Source organism: Vicia villosa, linkage group LG1, assembly GCF_029867415.1.
Source record: "Vicia villosa cultivar HV-30 ecotype Madison, WI linkage group LG1, Vvil1.0, whole genome shotgun sequence".
Taxonomy (NCBI): domain Eukaryota; kingdom Viridiplantae; phylum Streptophyta; class Magnoliopsida; order Fabales; family Fabaceae; genus Vicia; species Vicia villosa.
Window position 1 is genome coordinate 47,695,285 of NC_081180.1, and position 18,186 is coordinate 47,713,470.

Below are 18,186 nucleotides of genomic sequence, written 5' to 3' on the forward strand. Positions count from 1 at the left end.
AAATGACTTGAAACAAGAAACAGAAGTTTGAATTCCAATCCTAAGGACATTATACACATTATAACACTTTATTACAATGGCATTCACATGAAGCTTACAAAGTTGAATTGCAAAATTTAAGTTCATCCATGTTCATCCCATCGTATATCATTCTACACATAACCATGTGTCTTTACATTGCATCATCAGTCATGAGTTTTTACAACAAACACACGGTTCCCACCCCACATGATCACAACAAACTCACAAATATCTCCAAAGCTCACACGATTCATCATAAAAATTCACATACTTAAGAACCTCGCACACTCACATAATTAAACATAGCTAATCACTATTAATCCCAAGCATAATCACTAATTCAGCGGAGAACAACTCTCCAATTCAGAGCTCCAATTTCCAACTTCATGTCATACTCCAAATTTTTCTCTCCCATTCTCATTATTTTATCTAGCTTATGTTAAAATCATGTGCATCGATTCATTCAATTAGGTCATGCATTTAACATACCATGCATCACATTTTTACATAGCGCGATCATCAGGTCAAAGTTCAATGATTTTAGTTTTAATCAGTTCAAAGTGAATTTTTGAGGCAGGTGTTATATGATAATTATTCGAGTTTATTTCTCATATTTACTTGTGGTGCAGATCATTTCTTTATTTGATATTTGTGGTTGTCAGAATTATTACTTAATGCGGAAGTTGCTTGATTTTGAAGAAAATGGCAAAATTAGAATAAGAGAAAATATTTTATTCATTGGAAATTCAAAGTTACATTATTAATTGCTTAGGATACAAGTCATAAGAGTATACTACAGGGGGAAAGTAGAAAATTTTACATTTTTTGGAACAGTTGACTTTTTTGGTCAAATGGATGACTCTTAAGTCAATTGTTGACTTTGGGTCAATTTTCCACCACCGACTCGATTTTTATCCCTAGTTTTTCTATACCTATTCCACAATTATTCAACCAAGGATTCATCATCATTCATGAGAAAATGACTCATCTCATGTTTATGTTACATGTAAATTTCCAATAAAAAACCAACTTCCATCAAGCCTTATTTCCATGTCTTTATCTCCACTTTGCGACATTGATTCGAGCTCATTATTCCGCCATTGTGTTCACCTTGCTACAAATAAGAAGACACGTAAAATAGTCAACAAGTATCATGAATCAAATTCATCCGAAAGTTGCTCGAAAGGCAAGGAAAATTTTTGTATTTTATACTTAGAAATTTTTTTGGCATGGAAAGGTTTGTTTTTGCAACATTCCCCAACTTTGGCTAAAGCAAAAAATAGATTTCAACTATCAACAAAAAGTGCTTATATCCAATAAAGTCACTTCTCAAAGAAGAGCATTCAAAGGCATGGCTTAACTCACAAAAATTCAAAGCAAAAAAATTGGGAATTCAAAGTAGATACAAAACAAAAATTCAAGTCATTTCAAGTGATATTTCAAGTTATCATTAGTCTTACATTGAGACTTGGTAATTATGCTAAACTCTTACATGTCTTGCCTCTAACTTCCTTTAACTACATATTTATTCTCAAACCCGTGCATTTACCCATTTACCCTTAACCTCCCTAACTAACTTCATCTTCCTTAAAGTTTTTAAACTAAAACAAAATCAAACAAATTTTCTATTAAACCTCCATCGTTGATAACTTTTCATCCAATTGCTACGGTTATTGATCTGCAACTAAGCCTCTAATCAATTTATAACCATTGATAAACTCCTAAATTGGATCACAATCCAAGGATCCACAACTGATCCCAAAAACTATAAAAAAAACCTGCATTTCCATAATTTTGGGGACTCAATCACTTTAACCATTTACATACCATTTTCACCATTTTCATGCTTTCATTTTTCTTCACTCTCTCTTAATTTCTCGATACTTTCTTCATTCATAACCAATACTAAAGTACATCATCATCACCATCTAGAACTTTAAATGGAGATTCTGGCATGGTGGAACTAAACCTCCATCCAAAATTTAACAAGAGTCAACAATTTCACAATTATTAATCATTCAACATCAAGCTAATTCAACAATAATCATCATCCAAAAATTCATCCAAGTTTCAAGGTTCATCACATTCAGTTCAACAAGGTTTTCACATTCAATCTTCATCAATTTCAAGCATCATTAAATCTTCACCAATTTTAAGCATTATTCAACAATTCATCAATAATTTCTCAAGCATTTTCAACATTTCAAGATTCATCAAAGTTTCACCAATTATTCAAATTCCTACTTCCTATGTTCATCATATTCCAACAATCATTTTCTATTATCATCAAGTTAATTCAAGCTTGGAAGGATTAGTGCAAATATTACCTCTTGAAGCTTTCCGGGTTTCTCGTCATTAATCTTGTCAGTAAAATTTTAACATTAATCGGAGCAAACCTTCACTCAGTCGATAAGCCTTGAACATTCTTCTTTACATGTCATTTCCATGTGTATGCTTGCATGAATGATTCGTGTTTGTGTGTATGTGGTGTACACTTTTTTTACTTCATGAAACAACATCCCAGTAGCATGAGAATATTAACATAATACGAACTTTCTCCGTAATCTAACATAGATTTGCATTTAGCCTATCCATATATTTGCATTTGAGCATGGAATAGCATTAACCTTAAGCATGGATAAAAAAGCGTTTTTCATAAGCACTTATTTTACCAAACCCCAAATTAATTAGCATAGCATTAGCAAAAAGAATCAAATGATATGGTTAAGACATTTTATCGAGTACCTTGCAAGCTAATACGGCATCACCATTTTTCTTCATTTTACCGATAATCGCTTATCCAATTTATTATTATAGTGTTGTGTGCTTGTTGTGTATCTAATCCAAACCAAAAATTCCCACCAAAACAACCCTGAACCACATATAATTTAAACCCGTAATTATGTTGAAACCGAAAAAATGACAAAATCATACCTTAACCATTTTAAAACTCTAGCACAACATAACAGATGTCGTGTATGATGTCATGATACCAGGATGTCGAACGCAATATTAAGACATCATAACAACAGGCAGAACAATAAACAAGTTGAAGTAAACTACATGAAATAAATAACACAGGTCAATTGTTAACACAGTTCGGTGCAACGTCACCTGCATATGGGGGCATCCAAGACAAGAAGGAAATCCACTATAATAGAATTAGTTTGAAGTTCTAAACAACCTCTGGTTTTACAAACTTCGCACCTAATCACTACTCGTGCTTTTCTATCTAAGACACTCCTAGATATGAAACCCCTCTCACTTCCCTTCAATTACACAACAGTGATGAGAACAATAACAATAAAAAAGGAGGCACACTCCAATAAACATAACCAACTACTGCTAAAAAGCTTATGAGTGATAACAGCTCAGCCCTAGCATCAAACGATATAAGTGTGGCTCATAATAAATAATAAACAGATTAAGCCCTAATAATTGACACTTTTGCATATGCGGCTCATACCCTTCTTAGGTTTAGAGACTTCCTTTTTATTGTCAGGGAAACATTTGGGCTTGGATAATAAATTTGGCCAAAATAACCTGCAAATCAAATAAAATATTCAAGTGCAAAATATTAATGTTTTGACATATAATCTTGAGAATTAAATCATTGGATATTTCTTGCTTGAAATAAATCTTTAGAAAATCCAATCTTCATATGCACAACTTGGTTCATACAAAACATAAATCAAATCTTCAGAATTGCAAGATACAAATCTTCTAAAAATAGAAACAATATAGGTTGTGATGTCATACCAACATGTGACGACATTTTATCAAACATCTTATTAGAATACCTGTTTTAACAAAATGCAGCCAACAAAACAAAACCTAACAATCTCCCCTTTTAGCAAATTTTGGCTAAAATAACCTTTGCTTAATAACTTCTTGCAAATACCAAACTATAGCACAAACATCCAAGAACAAGAGGGATAAGGCTTCAGCATTAACTCAAAAGAGCATCTTCAAAAACAATGCACAAAAGTACAACATAAACTTGTCGAATCTCGAATTTTCATCCGAAGGCGCAAAAGGGTAGGCAGAAAGAAGATTCGCTATCAATGTTATTTATCCCAAGAGAGGGAAAGGAAACACTGTGTAAACCTAAGAGAGAGGAAAGAACATAGTCGTCGTAATCAAGAGAGAGGGTAAGGAAGTCAGTTATGCGATGGGAAAGGATTAACACCCCTCGTGTCCGTCGTACTCGACGGGATTCGTTTAAGTTTTTCTAATCTAAGGGTGTAAAACTAAAAGTCTAAAGCTTAATGCTAAAAGGGAATGCATGCAAAAGGAAATAAAGAAAATACGGGAAAAAGAATGAAGTTTTTACATAGTTGTGCTCGCTTAGGCCCCGCGACCTAATGCCTACATATCTCTTTCTAGAGCGTCGTAGTTCGGCTCAAAGGTTTTAGTATGTTTGTATTTTTTAGTCAACAATGCTAACTTCGCATTCTACTACTGCTTTACCTTTGGAGACTTACACAATTGTCGTAGAAAATAATTTAACATGTTAATAAAGGCAAAAGAATATTTGAATAGATCTCACTACAAGGACACTCATCACCTTTCTACTTTATTAAGGCTTGGGACTTGAACCACACAAAAGACTATGAATGGAAGGAAAAACAAGTTAGAGTCTGCACCCGCTCGTTCCTTTATATTGCTTAAGGCTTGTGAAAGTGTGTTTCTCATCAATATTTATTAAGTGACTTGAGAAGAATTTTGTTGTGTATTTTTAAGGGAAAAGTTTGTGATTTGAACCACACCAAAGACTGTGAATGAAAGAAAAATAAATTAGGGACTACACTTACTCATTCTTTTCCATTACTTAAGGCTCGTAGTAGTATGATTCACATCGTTATTTATTAATGTTTTAAAAGTTGAAAAAGAAAAGAATGCAAAAAGAAAAAAGAAAACTAAACAAAAGGGGATCTCAATCGTACTTGTTGTCATGCTTGTGGACCTAAAGTTGGGATAAGAGGGAGATCTAACTAGTGTTGTCATGCATGGATATCAATCCTAAAGTCTATATGATTCATCTTGAACAAGATGGAATCACATTTCTAAGGGAACATGTTATCAACATAAGAAAGAAGTAAACACTTCTAATCATCTCAAGCAACAAAAATAATTACTTAAACAAGTAAAGAAAACAAGTGAAAGAAGTGAAATACCCATTTAATTAATTAATTAAAAATTGATTAAATTAACTAATCAAGTTAAGAAAAAACAATTAGTAAGACTAATCAATTTTAATTAACAAGAATCAATTAACTAAAGCAATATTTAATTAATTGATTAAAAACTCAAAGTGTTTGCAAACAAAATCAAGTAAAGGAATTAAAACTCTAACTATATTTTTTTAATAAGCAAAGCAATTAGTAAGACTAATCAATTTTAATTAACAAGAATCAATTAACTAAAATAATATTTAATTAATTGATTAAAAACTCAAAGTGTGTGCAAACAAAATCAAGTAGAGGAATTAAAACTCTAACTGTATTTTTTTTAATAAGCAAAGCAATTAGAAATAAATCTTATTGTAATATCATTGTATTTTTAATATTAATAAAAGAAATAATCAACCAAAATATTTGTGGTGTTTTGATCATTAAAAAAATAAAGGAAATAAACTACTAAACAACGAACTAAAATCAAAGCAGTAGAAGTAGGGTGCACATAAAAGTTTGAACGCTGGGCTTTTCAATAGACAGAAGGCCCAAGTCATCTTTGAAATCCGCCAAGGGGTGAGACTTGCAGCATACAGGATGTTGCAGTAGTAATTCGTTGGGCTCATACACTTTGGCCCAAAGCAAAACAAGTAAATAACCATGGAGGATGAGCAAATTCCAAAGCCTTTTATGAATGAGAAAATTCTCTATACACTCATATGCCTTCTCATGGACCCGCGATGAAAATTCTAAAATACTCCTATATTTCGAATATGCATATCCGAAGACATTTTTTTAGAAAAATGTGACTTCGCATTTGCATATCCGAAGTCACTTTTTTTTGTTGAGAATGGGGTGACTTCGGATATGTATATCCGAAATATTCCAATTTTTTATATTGCAATTTTTCGGATATACATGTCCAAAATAATCCAATATTTGTTACAAAAATTAAAATCAAGGTGAATCAATAGAATTAATAGTATAACTAATTGTATTAATTAAAATATATAATATATAATTAAATATATATCATTATGTGAGATATTGGATCGAACTCTAGTATGGTCGAAGGGTATCATTAAATATATATCATTAGTTAGTATGTTAGGTTTTATTATAAATAGCATACTAGTCCCTCATTATTGCTAAGCTGCAAATCCTAATTTGGGGTGAGAGAGGTTATTTGTTATTCTTGTAAACTTGTAATCTTGTTTTAAGAGAAAGTAAAAGAATAGCAGTTATAACCAATCTTGTGTTCCTCTTCTTCCTTGTCCTTTATTCTTCCCTTGCATTATACTTTGTTCTTGGTATTGAATTCACAACAAATTGGTGCGGTGAGCGTGGAGAAGATGCCTTCAACAAAGTATGAGATTGAAAAGTTCACCGGAGTGAATGATTTCGGTCTGTGGCGCTTGAAGATGAAAGCCCTATTGGTTCAGCAGGATTGTTTGGAAGCGTTGAAGGGAGAGGCGGCCATGAATGCAGAATTGACGGCAGCGGAGAAGACGAATATGATCGAGAAAGCACACAACGCAATTTTGTTGAGCCTTGGTGATAAGGTTCTCCGGCAGGTATCAAAGGAGACGACGGCATCAGGGTTATGGGTGAAACTTGAAAGTTTGCATATGACCAAATCGCTGGTAAATCGACTCTACCTGAAGCAAGCTTTGTATTCATTCAAGATGATTGAAGACAAAGTGTTGGCTGAGCAGTTGGATATGTTCAACAAGCTGATTCTTGATCTTGAAAATATTGATGTGAAGATCGATGATGAAGATCAAGCGTTGTTACTATTGTGTTCTTTGCCTCGATCACATGCTCACTTCAAAGAAACTCTCCTGTATGGAAGTGAGTCCCTGACCTTTGAAGAAGTTCAATCAGCCATGTATTCTAAGGACTTGAACAAACGAAAGGAGCATAAACCTTCGACTGTTGGCGAAGTTTTGGCCATTAAAGGAAAACTCTTACGAAAGGATGGTAAGTTTGACAAGAAGAAGGGCAAAAGCCAGTCGAAGTCTTACAGTGACGAAGCATCTGGCATTCGATGTTATCATTGTAAGAAGGAGGGTCACACAAGAAAGGTGTGCCCTGAACGCCTGAAAGATCATGGAGGTAAGGATAATGGCAATGCAGCCATTGTTCAATATGATTTCGAATCATCTGATGTTCTTGTGGTTTCAAGCAGTGACTCGAGAAGAGAGTGGATTATGGATTCAGGTTGCACTTGGCACATGACTCCAAACAAAGACTTGTTCGAGGAATTATGTGATCAAGATGGTGGATCAGTATTGCTGGGAAACAACAAGGCTTGCAAGATTGCAGGTGTTGGATCTATGAGGTTCAAACTCCATGATGAGTCAATAAGGTTGTTGACTGAAGTCAGGTATGTTCCTGATTGGAAGAGAAATCTACTTTCTCTTGGTGAATTCGACAAGAAAGGATATGTTTTCCAAGGAGAGAAAAGTATCCTAAGAGTCATGAAGGGCTCAAAGGAAGTTTTGAGAGGCGTGAAGAAACAAGGCTTGTATACCCTTGAGGCTGAAGTTGTAAGTGGTTCAACAAATGTTGCATCCACGAAACCTTTGTCGAAGACAGAAATCTGGCACATGAGATTGGGCCATGTCAGTGAAAGGGGTCTGGTCGAATTAGGAAAACAAAATCTGCTTGGTGGAGACAAAGTCGAAAAGCTGAAGTTTTGTGAACCCTGTGTACTTGGAAAGTCTTGCAGAGTGAAGTTCAACAAAGGCAGACAAAGAACACATGGATCCCTTGATTACATCCATGCTGATCTTTGGGGGCCTGCAAGGTGTCCATCACATTCAGGAGCAAGGTATTTTTTATCCATAGTAGATGATTATTCCAGAAAATTATGGGTATTCATCCAGAAGACTAAGGATGAAACTTTTAAGAATTTCAAAAGTTGGAAGACTCTGGTTGAAAATCAGACTGGCAGAAAGGTCAAGAGGTTGAGAACCGACAATGGCCTTGAATTTTGCAATGAGGCATTCGACAGTTTTTGTGCTGCCTCTGGTATTGCAAGGCACAAAACTACTGCAGGTACTCCACAGCAAAATGGTTTGGCTGAAAGGTTTAATCGAACTATTTTGGAGAGAGTCAGATGCATGTTGACTAGTGCTGGACTAAAGAAGGTGTTCTGGGCTGAGGCTGTTTCGACAGCAACATATCTGATAAACAGATGTCCTTCGACAGCGTTAGATATGAAGACACCTGAAGAAGTTTGGTCGAGACATCCACCAGATCTCGACAAACTGAGAGTATTTGGCTGCGTAGCCTATGCTCACATTAGGCAAGACAAGGTCGAACCTAGAGCTCTGAAATGCATGTTCATGGGATACCCTGAAGGAGTCAAAGCTTATAGGCTATGGTGCCTAGAGCCAGGTCACAAGAGGTGTATCACCAGTCGAGATGTAGTTTTCAATGAAGTTGAAATGGCTTTTAAGAAAATTGATGATGTTGGTCGAAGTACAGAAACATCTGACGAAGAGCTGGAACAGGTAGAGATTCCTGTTGAGGTGGAGCATGTTGATGCTGAGTTGCATATCCCTGATGAAGTCAAAGAAGAAGCAGAAGATGCTAAGGAAGTTGAGGAAACTGACGATGACTACCTATTGTCGAGAGATAGGTCAAGAAGAGTCATCAAGGCACCTTAGAGACTTGGGTATGCAGATCTTATAGCTTATGCCTTAATCTCTGCAAGTGAGGTTCTAGACGAAGAACCTAGAGACTACAAGGAAGTTATGAGGAGTCGAAATAAGACTGAATGGCTGAAAGCCATGGATAATGAGATGAAATCTCTTCATGATAATCATACTTGGGAACTGATCAAGAAACCTGCTGGGGCAAGGTTAGTCAGCTGTAAATAGATTTTCAAAGTTAAGGAAGGAATTGAAGGAGTGACGTCGAAAAGATACAAGGCAAGGTTAGTTGCAAGGGGTTTCACTCAGAAAGAAGGTGTCGACTTCAATGATGTGTTTTCTCCTGTTGTGAAGCATAGGTCCATTCGAATGTTGCTTGCCATGGTGGCACAGTTCGATCTTGAACTGGAACAGATGGATGTGAAAACTGCGTTCTTGTATGGTGATCTAGATGAAACGATCCTGATGAGGCAACCTGAAGGGTATGTCGAAATGGGGAAGGAAGATTGTGTGTGCAAGTTAAAGAGATCTTTGTATGGGCTGAAACAATCTCCTCGATCGTGGAATAGGAGATTCGACAAGTTCATGGCACACATAAGTTTCATTAGAAGTCAGTTCGACCACTGCGTTTACTTCAGTTTTTGACCTGGTAATTCATTTGTTATTTTGTTGCTTTATGTGGATGATATTCTCATAGCAAGCAACAATGTTGAAGATGTGACGAGGGTGAAGGCTGAACTCAATAAGGAGTTCGATATGAAGGATCTGGGAGCTGCTTCCAGGATTCTTGGAATTGACATTCGAAGAGATAGAAAGAAGTCGAAGTTATGCTTATCTCAAGAGGCATATCTACGGAAGATTCTCGAAAAGTTTGGTATGTCGAATTCGAAGCTAGTTGTGACTCCAACAAACCCTCAATTCAAGCTGAGTATTGATCAGTGTCCCAGTACTGATGTCGAAAGAGCCTATATGAATAGCATCCCATATGCTAATATAGTTGGTTCTTTGATGTATGCTATGGTCTGTACTAGACCCGACATAGCATATGCAGTAAGTCTTGTAAGCAGGTACATGGCGAACCCTTGAAAGGCTCACTGGCAAGCATTTAAGTGGATTTTAAGGTACATAAATGGGTCTCTGAATAGAGTCCTAATTTATGGTGGAGCCTTGGGTGAAGATAGTAAAGCAGTAATAGAAGGATATGTCGACTCTGATTATGCAGGTTGTATGGATTCCAGAAAATCTATTTCTGGATATGTTTTCACTATGTTTGGCACTGCAATTAGTTGGAAAGCAACACTTCAGAAGGTTGTTGCTCTATCAACCACTGAAGCGGAGTATATTGCCCTAACTGAAGCTGTGAAAGAAGCATTGTGGCTTGAAGGTTTTGCGAAGGAGCTGAAACTTCAAGGTCGAGGTATCACTGTTAAATGTGATAGTCAAAGTGCAATACACCTGTCGAAGAATTCAGCCTATCATGAGCGAACTAAGGACATTGATGTGAGACTGCATTTCGTCAGAGGAGTAATCGAGCGTGGAGAAGTCCAAGTGCTGAAGGTTTCGACTGAAGACAATGCTGCTGATATGATCACCAAGACATTGCCGAGTTGCAAGTTTTTCCACTGTATGCAGTTGATAAAGCTGCATGAAGAAAGCTAGTTGTTCCCTTGATGTTGTAGAGTTAGATCCAAGGTGGAGATTTGTGAGATATTGGATCGAACTCTAGTATGGTCGAAGGGTAGCTTCTTGGTTCGACAGGATTAAGCATAAAGTCGAAGATTGTTCACATGCTTGTGTCGAAGATGTTAGGGTTGTTAGCATGTTAAATTAGGTTTTAGTGTTTAAACCCTAATTTGTTAAGTTAGCTTGTTTATTAAGTTGGCTTGTGTAATGGGTCTTGTGGCAAAAGTCCATTAGTTAGTATGTTAGGTTTTATTATAAATAGCATACTAGTCTCTCATTATTGCTAAGCTGCAAATCCTAATTTGTGGTGAGAGAGGTTATTTGTTATTCTTGTAAACTTGTAATCTTGTTTTAAGAGAAAGTAAAAGAATAGCAGTTATAACCAATCTTGTGTTCCTCTTCTTCCTTGTCCTTTATTCTTCCCTTGCATTATACTTTGTTCTTGGTATTGAATTCACAACACATTATAATCAAGATATAATAATAATATTAGCCTAATAAATATTTAAATCAACACATTATTTTTATATAAAATTAATTAAAGAAAAAAACTAAAAATATTAATAAAAGATTAATAATATTAATAGAATAATATTTTTAACATGATAATTTCATTAATCATAATACATAATGTTGTAGTCATTTAAAAAATAATTACTTTTATAATTTGTGACGAATAAATTATTATGATATTAAAACTTTATTTAATCTCTTTATTCTTTATTTATAACAATTTCTATATAAGTTATTATTTATTAATAATAATTAACTTTAATTATATTATAATTATAGTATAAGTAAATATCCTTTTAAAATAAAATCAAAATAATTTGGGATTTTGGTTAATTCGGATATGCATAACCGAATTAATCAATATCCCAAATTTTCGTTGGAGTGCCTTCGGATAAGCATATCTGAAAGGTATTTTGGGGTATTTAGTGCTTTTCACCCAGTATATTGGTGTACAAAGATATTTTTAATACTAAAAGTAAGATTAATCGGGCTCCCTCTTTAACGTATGTTCATCAGCCTTTTTCTCTTTCTCGCTGCATACGAACGCTTCCTACCCCTGTTTCACGTTAATACTCTCATCTCTCTCCTTGCGATTCCATTCGGTTTCACTTTTCCTACTACTTCTCTCTGCTCTAAAAATATAAATAAAAAATTATAATATTAATAGAATGATATTTTTTAACATGATAATTTCATTATAATTATAATGCATAATATTGTAGTCATTTAAAAAATAATTACTTTTATAATTTGTGACAAATAAATTATTATGAAATTAAAATTTTATTTAATCTCTTTATTCCTTATTTATATCAATTTCTATTTAAGTTATTATTTATTAATAATAACTCACTTTAATTATATTATAATTATAGTATAAGTAAATATCCTTTTAAAATAAAATCAAAAGAAATATGGAATTTTGGTTAATTCGGATATGCATAACCGAATTAATCAATATCCCAAATTTTCGTTGGAGTGTCTTCGGATATGCATATGTGAAAGGTATTTTGAGGTTTTTAGTGCTTTTCACCAGATATATTGGTGTACAAAGAAATTCTTAATACCAAAAGTAAGACTAATCGGGCTCCCTCCTTCACTTATGTCCATCGGCCTTTTCGTCTTTCTCTCTGCATACCAACGCTTCATACCCCTGTTTAACGTTAATGCTCTCATCTCTCTCTTTGCGATTCCATTTGGTTTTACTTTTCCTGCTACTTCTCTCTGCTAAAAATATAAATAAAAAATTATAATATTAATAGAATGATATTTTTAACATGATAATTTCATTAATTATAATGCATAATGTTGTAGTCATTTAAAAAATAATTACTTTTATAACTTGTGACAAATAAATTATTATGAAATTAACATTTTATTTAATCTCTTTATTCCTTATTTATAACAATTTATATTTAAGTTATTATTTATTAATAATAACTCACTTTAATTATATTAAAATTACAGTATAAGTAAATATCCTTTTAAAATAAAATCAAAAGAAATTTGGGATTTTGGTTAATTCGAATATGCATAACCGAATTAATTAATATCCCAAATTTTCTTTGGAGTGCCTTCGGATATGCATATCTGAAAGGTATTTTGAGGTTTTTAGTGTTTTTCACCCTATATATTGGTGTACAAAGAAATTCTTAATACATAAAGTAAAACTAATCGAGCTCCCTCCTTCACTTATGTTCATCGGCCTTTTCCTCTTTCTTTTTGCATACCAACGCTTCCTACCCCTGTTTCACGTTAATGCTCTCATCTCTCTCTTTGCGATTCCATTCGGTTTTACTTTTCCTGCTACTTCTCTCTGCTCTAAAAATATAAATAAAAAATTTTAATATTAATAGAATGATATTTTTAACATGATACTTTCATTAATTATAATGCATAATGTTGTAGTCATTTAAAAAATAATTACTTTTATAATTTGTGACAAATAAATTATTATGAAATTAAAATTTTATTTAATCTCTTTATTCCTTAATTATAACAATTTCTATTTAAGTTATTATTTATTAATAATAACTAACTTTAATTATATTATAATTATAGTATAAGTAAATATCCTTTTAAAATAAAATCAAAAGAAATTTGGGATTTTGATTAATTCGGATATGCATAATTGAATTAATCAATATCCCAAATTTTCGTTGGAGTGCCTTCGGATATCCATATCTGAAAGGTATTTTGAGGTTTTTAGTGCTTTTCACCCTATATATTAGTGTACCAAAAGTAAGACTAATCGGGCTCCCTCCTTCACTTATGTCCGTCGGCCTTTTCCTCTTTCTCTCTGCATACCAACGCTTCCTACCCCTGTTTCACGTTAATGCTCTCATCTCTTTCCTTACGATTCCATTCGGTTTCACTTTTCCTGCTACTTCTCTATGCTCTATAATTTCTCATAGTCTTTCACTCTTTTTATTTTGTTTATATTATCTTAAACACACTCTAATATTCCTCTCAAAACAAAATAACAAACACAAAATCCAACAGTTTTTAAGCAATAAGGAAACATGAATTGAAGCATTAAAACATATGGAAAACATATTATATCAACCAAATTGAGTGGATAAAAGAACGCAAGTGGATTGAACTACCTACGGCGAGGAGAATTTCACCGGAAATTAATGAGGTATGTGTTGATCGCTTAGTTGTTGTGTATGGCGCGTCATTGTTGATGTTGTTGAAACGTCGTTGATTTCGTTATTTGGTTTGCTGCCTTTGAAGGATATGCAAGTGGCTTGTGATATGTATGATCTAATACTATGACACTGAAGCTAGATGGAGGATGCACGTTCTGTATGATGATGGACGTTGTTGCTGAATCGGTATGGATCGAAAGCTTAACGGTGATTATGTGTGATGGTGATGAATGCGGATTTGATGCGGATCTTGGAACTGAAGTTATGAAGAAATCAACATGTCGAATCTGCTGCAGCAGCTCGCTCGGAAGTCGAGTGTCGATCGATACATTCCATTTGCAAATTTGTTAGTGCGTTACGGATCGTTGTGAAATTGATGATGCTAGATCGGTGAATAATATGGTGTGAAGTTATTGCTGCGAGGATGTCGAGTTTCAAAATCTTCGGTGATAATTATGGGTGAATGGCAGGTTTACAGTTTGTTGAATGAGGGTGTATGAAGGGGAAGTTATGAAGGAAGGAAGTTGGATCGGATCAAATGAAACTTGGAGGAAGAATTTCCTGGTGTTAATTATGCAGCATGACTTTACTATTTCTTCCTTGCTCTTTTCTAATTTTAAGCATCTGTATTTTAGCAAGAGATTTCATATTTTTGATCAAACCTTTGGTGGGAAATTCTGTTACCATTTTGCTGAGTTTGGAGGGTCTTTTGATGCTATCCCCGTGAAGCTATTTGGGAGAATTTCAACCTTGAGGAATTCTTCATGGAAACCTACCTAAATCCATATTCATTGACACATCTAATAATAAGAGAGAAAATTTTAACTTTTTTAAATTTTAATTTCTTTTTTAATTGGATTCATGGGGTGGTTGTGATATTGAAAGAGAGAGACAATTTTATATTTATTTTTTAATTAATTTAAAATTTCTGATTGGTTGTGTGTAAAATTAATTCTTATGGTTGTGTTTACCTAAGAATTTTCCCTTATTTTGGTTTTTCTCTTCTTTTCTAAACAGTAGAATGAATGTGGTCCTGACTTTCTTTTCTCATTTTTCTTAATTTTTGGACATAGAAGAAATAACCAATAATAATAATGATAAAGAGAGAATGGGACGAGGGAGGCCGAGAAAAGTGGTTCCGCCATCACCGAGAAACCATAGCTCACCAACGACACTCTCTACATCAAAGCCGGCTACGCTCAATAGGGAGGGAACAAGTTCCTCTAGATGTAAGGAAGGAGAATCCTGCCCTGGCGAAACCAAGAATGGGGAAACACAGACACCAACGGTGAAACCCCAAATACCAGCGATGATACCCTTAACGCCTTCGGTGAAACCTCTCACACCTACGACAAAACCCTCAGCACCTACGAAAGATACTGATCAGAATCCACCATGCAAGTTATGGGTGGATGTTCAAAATGAAAATCGCAACCCTATGAAGGGATTGGCTATGGAATTTATCGCACCGATGGTGGTTAACGGTGAGATTGAAGTTGAAATTGAAGTTAATGATATTCTCTCTGAAGTCAAACTATGGGAAACCTCCTTGATAATGTATGCCCTCATAGGATATCTCAACATGAATATGGTGAAACAATACACGGAAAGGACTTGGAACTTTGTTCAGCTGTCGGACATGTATTATCACGAAGAAGTCTACTTCCTACTGAAGTTCAAGTCGCTCAGGGATAGACATGAAGTTTTGATGCGAGGACCTTACACCATACGCAACATGCATATGCTACTTAGAGAATATATACCAGATTTGAGCCTACTAAGAACATTGCCTATTTGGGTCAAACTCCCTAACCTGCCACTCTACCTATGGGGAGCAAAAAGTCTTAGCAAAACTAGGAGTGCACTAGGAATTCATGTGGTGACTGATGAATGCACATCAAACAAACATAGATTTTCTTATGCTCGCTTGCTTGTGGAAGTGGACATTACCAAGGAACTACCACATGAGATAACTATCAAGGATAACGAGGGCATGAAGATGAAACAAGCCATAAAATATGAACGGAGACCATTGTATTGTGATAGGTGTCAAAAGGCAAGACATAAATGCGACAGTGGAAAACCTAAGGGGAAACAATGGCGACCTAAACCCAAACCCAACAAGGATGAAGTTAGACCTGCACCCACCACTATTTCTACAGAACCACCGCCTGCTAAGGCGGGTTCCGTGAATGATACTAAGATGGGAGAAGAGACAAAATGGACTACAATCATCAAAAGTAATAAAGACCGGGCTAAAGCTCCTATGACTGAATCTACAACTAGTGCTTTACTTTGTGAGAATGATTTTGATACACTAGGGTTTTTAAATGACCTCTTAGTGCTCCAAAACATTGGCCAATATTAGTGTCTGGAATGTCCGGGGGTAGAATAAAGCAGGTAAGATGAAGGAGATTAGTTCCCATCTCCTAGGCCTTAAATATACTATTAACATCTTGATAGAAACTCATGTCAAAGATGATAATGCTGGTACAGTTAGAAATAAACTTAACCTTAAAGGTAACTATGTTGATAACTACCATTTCCATGGCAATGGTCGTATTTGAATTAATTAGGACCCTACCAAAGTTGAGCTTAAAGCTGGGAAATCCACTAGTCAAATGATCCATTGTGGCATATATGACATTCAGGGAGGACTTAAATACTGGATGACTGCAGTTTATGCAATGAATAAACTTGAGCAGAGAAGAGATCTCTGAAAGGATATTGATAGACTGCAAACCACAGGGCCATGGTGCATTATTGGAGATTTTAATAATGTGTTTAAAGCACAATATAAAGTTGGAGGGCACATTGTAACAGAAGTTGAGTATAGAGATCTGTATGACATGATGAATCTCAAAGGCTTGTTTGAAATGGAAAGCTAGGGTGACTACTTCACTTGGTCCAACAAGCATGTTTAGGGCACAATTTATTCCAGGATTGACAGAGTATTAGGGAACATGGATTGGTTTCTTACTCAACAAGATACAAGTCTTACACACCTTTCTCCTAGTATCTCGGATCATAATCTGCTTTATCTTGATGACATGACCCAACCTCAACCAAAAAGGGAAAACTTCAAATTCTTGAACTCTGTCACCAAAGTTCAAGGATATGAAGACATTATCAAAAACTATTGAAATTTGCCCTTTGTGGGTAGATCTATGTTCATTCTTTGGGGAAAAGTGAGGAGGCTACAACCTATTTTGAAGAAACTTAGCAAACCCTTGACCTATGCCAGACAACAGATCACCACTTTCACGAATGATCTAGGGAAGGCCCAGGAGGCACTCAATAATGACATAATGAACAACCTTAGAATTACTGAAGTGAAAAGGCTCACCGAGGGACTGATGTACTGGCAAATTATTGATGAAGAGATGCTGAAGCAAAAAGCTAAAGTTGAGTGGCATAAGCTGAGGGATGGAAATAATTCATATTTTCATGGCTCAGTCAAAGCTAGGAATAACACTAAGAACATAAATACTTTACTGAGAGATGATGGCAGCCTAATTAATTCCCAACAAGATATTGAATCTGAAGTCCTGAAGTATTATGGCAATCTTTTGGGGAAGAAAGAGAGTATTATCCTAAGTGTTGATGTGGGATTAATGAGAAGAGGCACCCAATTAAACATTAGTTAAAGAAATTACCTAGAAGTACAAGTAACTAAAGAGGAAATTTATAAGGCTTTAAAAGACATCAATGACATTAAAACCTCTGGCATCGATGGCTATGGGTCTCACTTTTTCAAGTATAGCTGGAACACTGTCAAAGGTGATGTGATTGCAGTAGTGCAAGACTTTTTCATACTAAACAGGTTGTATAAAGCTGCAACTGTAAACCGGTATCCCTCATCCCAAAGAGTGTAGATGCCAAAAACATTAAAGACTTCAGGCCTATCTCTGTATGCACCACTGTATACATGATTATTTCTAAAGTCTTGACTGTAAGGCTAGGGAAAGTAATTGGAAGTATTATCAGTCCTAACTAAGCAACATTCATCCCAGGGCAGCAGATCCACAATCACATCCTTCTTGCATATGAACTGATCAAAGGCTACTCGATAAGTGGAGGTACACCAAGATACATGAATCAAGTTGATTTTCAAAAGGCATATGACATGGTTGATCGGAGTGCACTCGAGGTGATCTCGCAAGAAATTGGTATCCCCCCGAAATTCTTGAGTTGGATTGTGATCACAGTCACCTCAATTTCTTACAAGTTTAACATAAATGGCAATTACTCTAAGCTCTTGCAGGTCAAAAGAGGCATTATACAATGGGATCTAATATCCCCTTATCTTTTTGTCATTCTCATGGAATACCTATAGATAAGCCTATACCAGATGCAACTTAACCCTGACTTCAACCATCACTCTCAATGTGAAAAACTTATGCTCACTAATTTGGCTTTTGTAGATGATGTGCTACTCTATTCTAGAGGAGACTTTAGATCTGTAGAGTTGATTATGCAGGCTTT